Source organism: Dipteris shenzhenensis, chromosome 4, assembly GCF_047967505.1.
Source record: "Dipteris shenzhenensis isolate YYH24624 ecotype China chromosome 4, Dip_SZ_1.0, whole genome shotgun sequence".
Classification (NCBI taxonomy): domain Eukaryota; kingdom Viridiplantae; phylum Streptophyta; class Polypodiopsida; order Gleicheniales; family Dipteridaceae; genus Dipteris; species Dipteris shenzhenensis.
In genome coordinates this window covers 44,944,040-44,952,063 of record NC_141599.1, presented here as the reverse complement: position 1 = coordinate 44,952,063, position 8,024 = coordinate 44,944,040, and the positions used below count along the sequence as shown (strand labels likewise).

The window sequence follows — 8,024 nt, the reverse complement described above, 5'->3', positions numbered from 1 at the left end:
CTTGTGGTGTATAAGCTGTAGAACTGCGTAAAGCTAATGCATTTGATCAAAGGATGGAAGGACGTTGAGGTATGAGACAGACAACGCACATTGGCCGTTCTTATCGAATATGCAAGAAGTCTTTTCTCCTTGCCTCTTTCAATCTCCCATCACACTTTAGGGCGCTTGCTACTTTGAAGGAGCTGCTCTCGAAAGAAAGGTTCGTTGCTTGGTTTGCTTCTCGCTTGGATTCCACGGGCGTTTCACAATTCTATCATTCATTCACTTGCTTGCAGTTCACGGGTGTTTCATTGTATCGCTTGGAGTCCACTTTGGTCTAAAAGGTTCCTTGCTGGTACATCCATTCCGTTTGATCGTCTCAAGGGAGTGATTCGCAATTCTAGTCCGTGTCTCAATTCAACGCCAATTTCATATGAGACCCTTTACCTTCTATTACACAAGCATCTAGCATTCTTGTAATCTCTTCCAAAATGGTGGGAATTTTTGTTTCCAACTTCATTCAGCAACATTCGCCTCCACTCCAATACAAAAGGTTAACTAAGGGCCTTAGCACATGATGGGGCTAGCATGGGTTTAGGATGGGAATCTTTTTGTCATCATTACTCCCATCCTACACCAAGTGGTCGAGGATGGATTTAGAATGGGAGTAGCCACTTTTTCTCCCATCCTAGACCATGGCCTCCAGACCCTGGCAGCCAGAATGGGTTCCCCTTTTTTAGGGATTCAAAAACATGCAAGGATGACATGTATCCTTGTCCCCAAGTGGTCCCCACCTCCTAAACACATGAAATGATGCCATGTGTCCTCTTCCTCCTAAACCCATCCCTATTTCTTTTTTTGTTAGCACATGGTGGGATGGGAATAGGATAGAAATATGCATGGGACCACTTGGGACCAATTTTTCTCATTCCCATCCTATTTCTTCCCATGTGCTAAGCCCCTAAGAGACCTTCAAGTCCTTTAACGATTTTAACCTGCTGGCTCTGATGAAGTGAAGCAATTCCAAATCTAGATTAGTATCCACAATCATATGATGTTTCTCTGCAGAGCTGCAAGATCTGAAGCATCGATAGAAGGCAATGGTGCACTGATTGTGTCAACCCGTTCCCCCCTTTCGGCAAACAAGTCTTTATTTGATTCCTAACTCATGGATTTTTTTGGCAGATGGACATCATTTTCTTGCAATCCAGTGCCACTTTGGAAGGACTCTCTTGAAAGAAAGGCAGATTTTCAAAGCATAGCTCGGGCTGAAAACTAGGTGCATGAAGGGGAATGCGACAAGCTACTATTGTAGAAATGCGAGCAAACGAATGGAGTTTCAATCTTCCTTTTATTGGATTTGAATCTCTCTAAAGTTTCAAAATTTGTTGTCTTTTATTGTGAACATAGATAATGGTATTGACGAGGTCCTTGGTAACAAAATCATCAGGTGGGTTGTCTGGCCCTTATACACCTCCCTCTCGAAGAAGGACAAACATCAATTATCATTCTGGGATGGTTGACTTTGAAATGGATGTTGAGGAGCGTGTCTTAGAGGGAGAGCATGATGAGGTTGTCCCAACTTCTTCAGAAACTACAAAAGGTGTTGAAACTACAAAGCCTAGCTTAACTTTAGAGAATAAAGATGATGATGATGTAGCACTTCCAATAGAGTTTTCACAAGATATTTTATAGAGCACGTTGGAGAAGATTCGAGTGGTAAGAAATAGTCCTCCTAAGGTTCCTCTATGTAGAATCATTACAAATCCACGCATCAGAACAATTGGAAAGCAATCAAGGGAGCTAGGATTCACTTTGCGGAGAGATGGATATATTGAGGAGAAAGGGAGTTTCATTGTGGCTATGAATACTATGGAGGATATCTCATTATTAGTGACAAATGAGGAGAAGGCTTCATGGGATCCCATTTGGAGGGATATAAATGATGAATTTGAGAATGAATTAGAGAACAGTGAGGAGTGGAATGACATGATTGGAAAAATGTTCATCTATTTCGGATGGAAACCATAGAGTGGTGGGTTGGAAAAAAGAGAATTTTTCATCTGTCAAGAGCATGCATATATTGGTGAGAGCTTCCTTTATTACACCCAACGAGAGATGATGAGGTTGCCCTCATTGGAGCTATGAATCGGATCAATGAGTATGTTCTTAAATATGCTTATGCTTGTTTGTAAATTGTTAATGGCATGCCACACTTATGCTTGTTTGTAGATAGTTAATGACATGCCACGCTACTTTGTTTGGTAGGGGTCCTATTCTATGTTTCTTAAATCTTTTTTCATAATTAGAATTTGTGTGGATATGTAGGTTGAATGATGTTGGGGTGGTGAAGACCACATTGAAAGATATTTTATATTCTATCCGCAAGCTCTGTGAATGTGATTTGAAATATTTTATGAGAAAGTTGTCATGCAATGATGTTGAGGCTATGAATGAGCAAAGAAAAAGAGAGAGAAAAACACTCCGAAAAAGAAGAGCCATGGTATCCATTGTCAAAGTTTCTATTGGCAAAAATGTTGTTTCAGGTAATATCAACTAAATGACAAAACGGTTTCTCATTATTTATAGAATAATATTTAAATATTCTTATAGAAGAAGATTGAAATACTATTGCATATTAAATTTGTCATGTGCAGTCTACTATAGATCGAGACGTGGAGCAAGAGCGAATCAAGGTGTCAAAGGGGGAGACATTAAAGAATAAGGTATTTCTCAGTCTCTGCAATTTATTTTTTGCAAGTTATGTATTCATGCATCCATTTGCGTTTATTTCTTTGATTATGTTTCTATTGTGTGCAGTTGATTAGTCTGCATTCGGATCTCGTGTCACTTCAGAACTTCAGATCTTTGGACGTGCAGTCACTGCATACAACTTTGCCACCATGCACTGCACCACCACAACGTCCACAAAAAGTGTTGGAGCATGATAGGTTTTAAATGATACCTATGGACTCTGGTTTTGGAATTGCATTCCCATACATATCCTCCAATTTGAATGTTCCCTCTCCCAAGACCTCAACAATCTTGTAGGGACCATTATATCTTAACTTCAGTTTACCAAGACGAGGGTCTAGTTTAGAATTAAACATTAACACCAGATCTCCCTTCGGGAACACCTTAAATTTGATATTCCTATTGACCCATGCTTGTCTCTGCCTCTGGATCATATCCGAAATATATGAACTAACAATCCGATCTTCTTCCAACTTCAGCAACTGTTGGATCCTATGATTAACTGACTCTTCTGGAGACAATCTACATTCAGCCTCTATTCAAAGACTGGTACAATGAACTCCATCGGAACTATTGCTTCACACCCATACGCCAGACGAAATGGTGTCATTCCAGTAGTTACCAATACTGAATGTAACTTCTGGTCCCAATCAGTTCTATTCTCTGAAACTCTTCTCCAATGGATTTTCTTGAATGTCTTATTTGAATTTGTGGATGATATGTAGTTGATTTCTTATGCACAATCATATGTAAACTTGTTAGCCTTTTCATTACTTTATTCAAAAAATGAACTCCTTGATCAGATACTATCTCAATTGGACACCCAAATCTAGTCATGATGTTATAATATAGAAACTTAGCTATGCTTGTAGCTTTATTATCCCACAAAGCAATTGCTTCCACCCACTTTGTACAATAATCTGTAGCCACTAGGATATAGTTGTTTCCAGTATACCTAGCAGGAGGTTTAATAGGACCCATAAAATCAAGCCCCCATTTCTGGAAAGGACCTAGAGGTAGTATAGGTTGATGTGGCATTCTGTTTGCATCTACTAGTCTTCCATCTCACTGACAAGGTAAACAAGTCTTGGCAAATTCATGGCAAGATTGTAGGCCACAACAAATCAGCCTAGAGTACTTTTTTCCCAGTGAAGTCACCCGAATAGTGACCTCCCGAACTTCCAGCATGTGCTTCCATCAAAATAGCTTTTCTCTCATATTCTTAGACACACGTCTAGATCACACCTGATCAATTCCTCTCCTGTAGAACACTCCAGCTATGACCAGAAATGGTTTACTCTGCAGCACAAATTTCTTTCTCTAATCTCGAGACAATGACTGAGGTACCACCCCATCTATCAAAAACAGCAACATTCGATCATACCAATCCCACCCTTCCTCTGTACTGACAGAAAATAAATGAGCATCAGGTAAATCAGCTTGAACCCCCAAAGGTTCTTTACCCTTTAGCAATCTGCTTAAATAATCTACAATATGGTGTTTTCTTGGTGTATGCACAATGTCATAATCATATCCTTGAAGCAATAATATCCATCTAGCTAGTCACCTAGGCAATTGTGGTTTGTTCACTAAATGGATAAGCGCCTGATGATCCACATGTAGTACCACTTTATTTCCCAACTGATAATGTCAAAATTTCTAGAGAGCATACACCATTCCCAATGCTTCTCTTTGAGTCACACTATAATTTTGTTCTGCTTTTGTCATTCTCCTACTTGCATAGTATATAGGCTGAAACCAACCTTTAACAAATTGTTGCATCAACACTGTTCCAATAGCCACATCTAAAGCATCGAAAAAAATATAAAATGGCAACTTCCAATTAGGTGGTTTAAGGATGGGTGCTACAACTAACATTTTCTTTAACAGAATGAAAGCCCTCTGTTGTGGTTCTTCCCATGTAAACAATTCTCCCTTCTTGGTAAGCTTTGTCAGCGGTACACAAACATGAGATAGATACCGTAAAAATTTGTTGTGCCACTTGATCTACCCAACAAAGTGTGATAACTGCTTCAAAGTTCTAGGTGTAGGGGCGTTTTGAATGACTTCCACTTTTTGTGGGTCTATGGTCATCCCTTCTTGTGAAATTATATGTCCCAACAAGACACCCCTTTTTACAGCAAAAGCACACTTCTTTGGATTCAAGCTAAGTCGTGCAATTCTCCATCTCTCAAGGCATAACCTCAGATGCTGCAAATGCTCATTATTTTTTCTGAACACAGAAAAATCATCCAGAAAAGCTCTAATAAAAGTAGTCAAGGATCAAAAACTTCTTCAATCCATTTCTGAAATGTGGGAGGTGCATTCTTAAGACCAAAAGTCATAACATTACTAGCAAAAACTCCCCACTTTGTGATGAAAGCTGTCTTATCCCTGTCCTCCGAAGCCATCCTTATCTGATTGTAGCTCTGAAACCATCAAGGAAACTATACATCTTGTGACCAACTATAGCATCAAGCATTGTGTCACAAAAAGGCAATGGAAAAGGGTCTGTTATTGTTGCTGCATATAATTTTCTGTAATCAACACACACTCTCAACTTACCATTCTTCTTAAGTACTATGACTATGGGTGAAAGCCAAGTTACCTTATCTACTGGGTAAATGAACCCCACCTTGAGTAGCTTATCAATTTCCTCCTTCATTCATCAATTCCCTTCAGCTTAAGGACTACCTCCCTATAGTTCACTATGTACTGGACTAGAGTGTTTTTACCCATAGTGCAATTATCCTAAGCCTCCCATGCTCTTTCTAATTCATTTTTCAGTAAAAACTCTTTTAGGAAGGCTTGTTCAAACTCAGTCCAATATCTAGGAATTCTATCACTCTCCCTGAGGCTCATCCACCATTTATAGGCTTTATTTCCAAGGGAAAGACTTGCTTCCATGACTTGATTTTCAGGAGAAGTATTCTTGATCGGTGGAAGTCTTGCCACTTTTACAAGAATGCATTAATTGAATCTTTATTATGCTCCTTTTCTTCCTCATTGAATATTGGCAGTTTTAACTCCTTAAGGATGTTTGAGGTTTCTCTACGTCAAGAGGTGGACCTCTCAACTTGATTAGGATTTTTCAGTAATAGATATCGATTGAGAATCGGCTATCTTAGTTATAGCTTTAGCTAGGGTTTTTAATGTTTCATTGATAACTCCTAGTTGTGTTTCTATATTTTGTGTTCGAGTTTCAAGTGTAGTGAATTCCATATACGAAATTCCATAATCATCGTAGTCTATGTCCTCCATTTCCACATTATCATCTTGATTTTCAGTTTGTACCTCCTCATGTGTTTCCTCTCCGAGTAATGCTTTTCCCTTTCTAGCCCTTTCTTTGGCCTCCCTAATCATACCATCCCTTTCTAGAGTGGTCATTATAAAGATGTATATTTTCCATAAATTATAAAGAAAAGCGCTTTATGTCAGAGAGAAAAATGTGATGCCCACTTCCCTGATATTGGTTTGAGGCATTGGATTCATCTTGAAAGTCGTATTGCTTTCTTTGATTCATGCCTTCTCACTTCCTTTTAATTCACAATCCTTTTGATACTGCTTCTTCCATTTCCCTTGATCTCGAACTTCGAAATCCCACTTTCTTCTTTTGATTATGACAAGGTTCATGAGATTGGAGAAAGGGGTGAAGAGGAAAATCAGTGGCAATCAACCCCTACATTAGTGGGACTGGCCTAAATCAAAGGAACCTCCCATGGTGGGGCCCTTGGTTTACATTATCACTTAGGTCACACACTAGATACATCATAGCACTAGATGTGCCTCTACAACATACACACACACACACACATGTGACTCCCCTAAAATGCACACATGCACCTTAGAGAAAGCCCTTGACCATGGCCCTTGACCATACTTATCCCAACATAGCTCCCATTAAGGTTTTCCATACATCCTATATCATTGCTAAAGATAAAGAGTTCATAAATGTGTTTGAGCTACACTCGCCCACAATTTCTTTGCTCCTTTAGATGTCCCCTACGAGATCAAAACTTGTCCCCCTCTAAGTCACAGCCCCCTTCTAACCCTAAGTCCTCGAGTCCTCTCAAAGAATAACCAAGCACCCCAAATATCTCCATGCACTCATCATTGTCCATCACCTTCACAAAAGTTTTTGACTCTTCTCTCCTAACCAATCCTCAATGTTGAACATCCTGATAGTAATACGGGGCTCCATATACTTGATCGCAGCAACACTAGGAGATGCCACCAAGAAAAGTTCCTCTGTGACCACCAACAACTGAGCTAACTCCTGTGACTCTGAGCTGGCACTCTTCTTGCAGATTCTGCCCTCTGCCATTTCTGTACAACCACGTGCCACCTCTGTACTGATCCATACATATGCTGACATCATCCACTTCTGTCCATGCAGCTGTGCTTGCGGGTTTCCCTATGCATGTCTACCCTCTCCAAGTATGGACAGCCTCTAGAACATATGCCAAATCTGCCCTCCAATCTTGTAAGCTTCTATTGACTATTTCTAGCATAGCCTTCTTTGTCATTCCCAAAGGAAGATGATGTTGGCATTCCACACTTGCATTCGGCATTGTTTGTGGAAGATGAGTCTATGGTAATGCATGATCATCAAGGATTTACTTTAATGTTGTAGTTGCATTTCTAGTGCTTCTTTTTCCTTCAAGCTTCTAGGAATTTCCATGAACTTTATGAACCACTGTCTTTTACCTCTGCCCAGATGGTCCAATATGTACTATATGATAGTCCAGTTAACCATTGATATCCTTGATTACATATAGATGACCCATTAACCATGGGTTTCAATTTGGTTTTACAATGTCTTGTCCTCGAGTCCATATTACCTTGATGAAGAAAACAAGAAAACTCTTGAAGAAATAGTTATGTCTATTAGTCCTTGTCTTACTCCGAATCCTAATGTGCATGGCTTCACAATAATTTTTTGCAACTTTTCTTATGAAAAGTTTCCTTCAACAAATGCACATAAGAGTCCTTTATATATTCTCCTAAGATAACCTTACATGTCTCTTGGGTTCTGGAATTGGTGCCACCATGACTCATCACCTCTCGACACTCACATACTTTCTTTTTGTGAATAGTTTCTTGCATTTTCGAGTTGTGGGTCCATTATCAAGCATTGAATCTATTTCTCTTGAATCTTCATCTCTAAAATCAAATGCAGAGTGATAATTTACAAAGGTCTTACACTAACGTAGTGTAAATATTATGCAAAGTATCATATCCATTGGAGATGGGCACATCGTTTAAAAGCAAACTGAGTGCATAATGTTTTT

The 8,024-nt window shown here is 39.3% G+C and overlaps 1 long non-coding RNA gene across 2 annotated transcripts; it reads left to right on the top strand.

The window, feature by feature from the left end:
* Positions 1-1,492: 1,492 nt before the first annotated feature.
* On the top strand, positions 1,493-2,706 carry LOC147902938 (uncharacterized). Of its 2 annotated transcripts, none has more exons than XR_015540850.1 (3): positions 1,493-1,582; positions 2,308-2,525; positions 2,637-2,706. It is a non-coding gene; the product is annotated as an uncharacterized LOC147902938 (long non-coding RNA). The 2 variants fall into 2 exon arrangements; XR_015540849.1 differs by lacking the exon at positions 1,493-1,582 and adding an exon at positions 1,886-2,140.
* Positions 2,707-8,024: the final 5,318 nt, after the last annotated feature.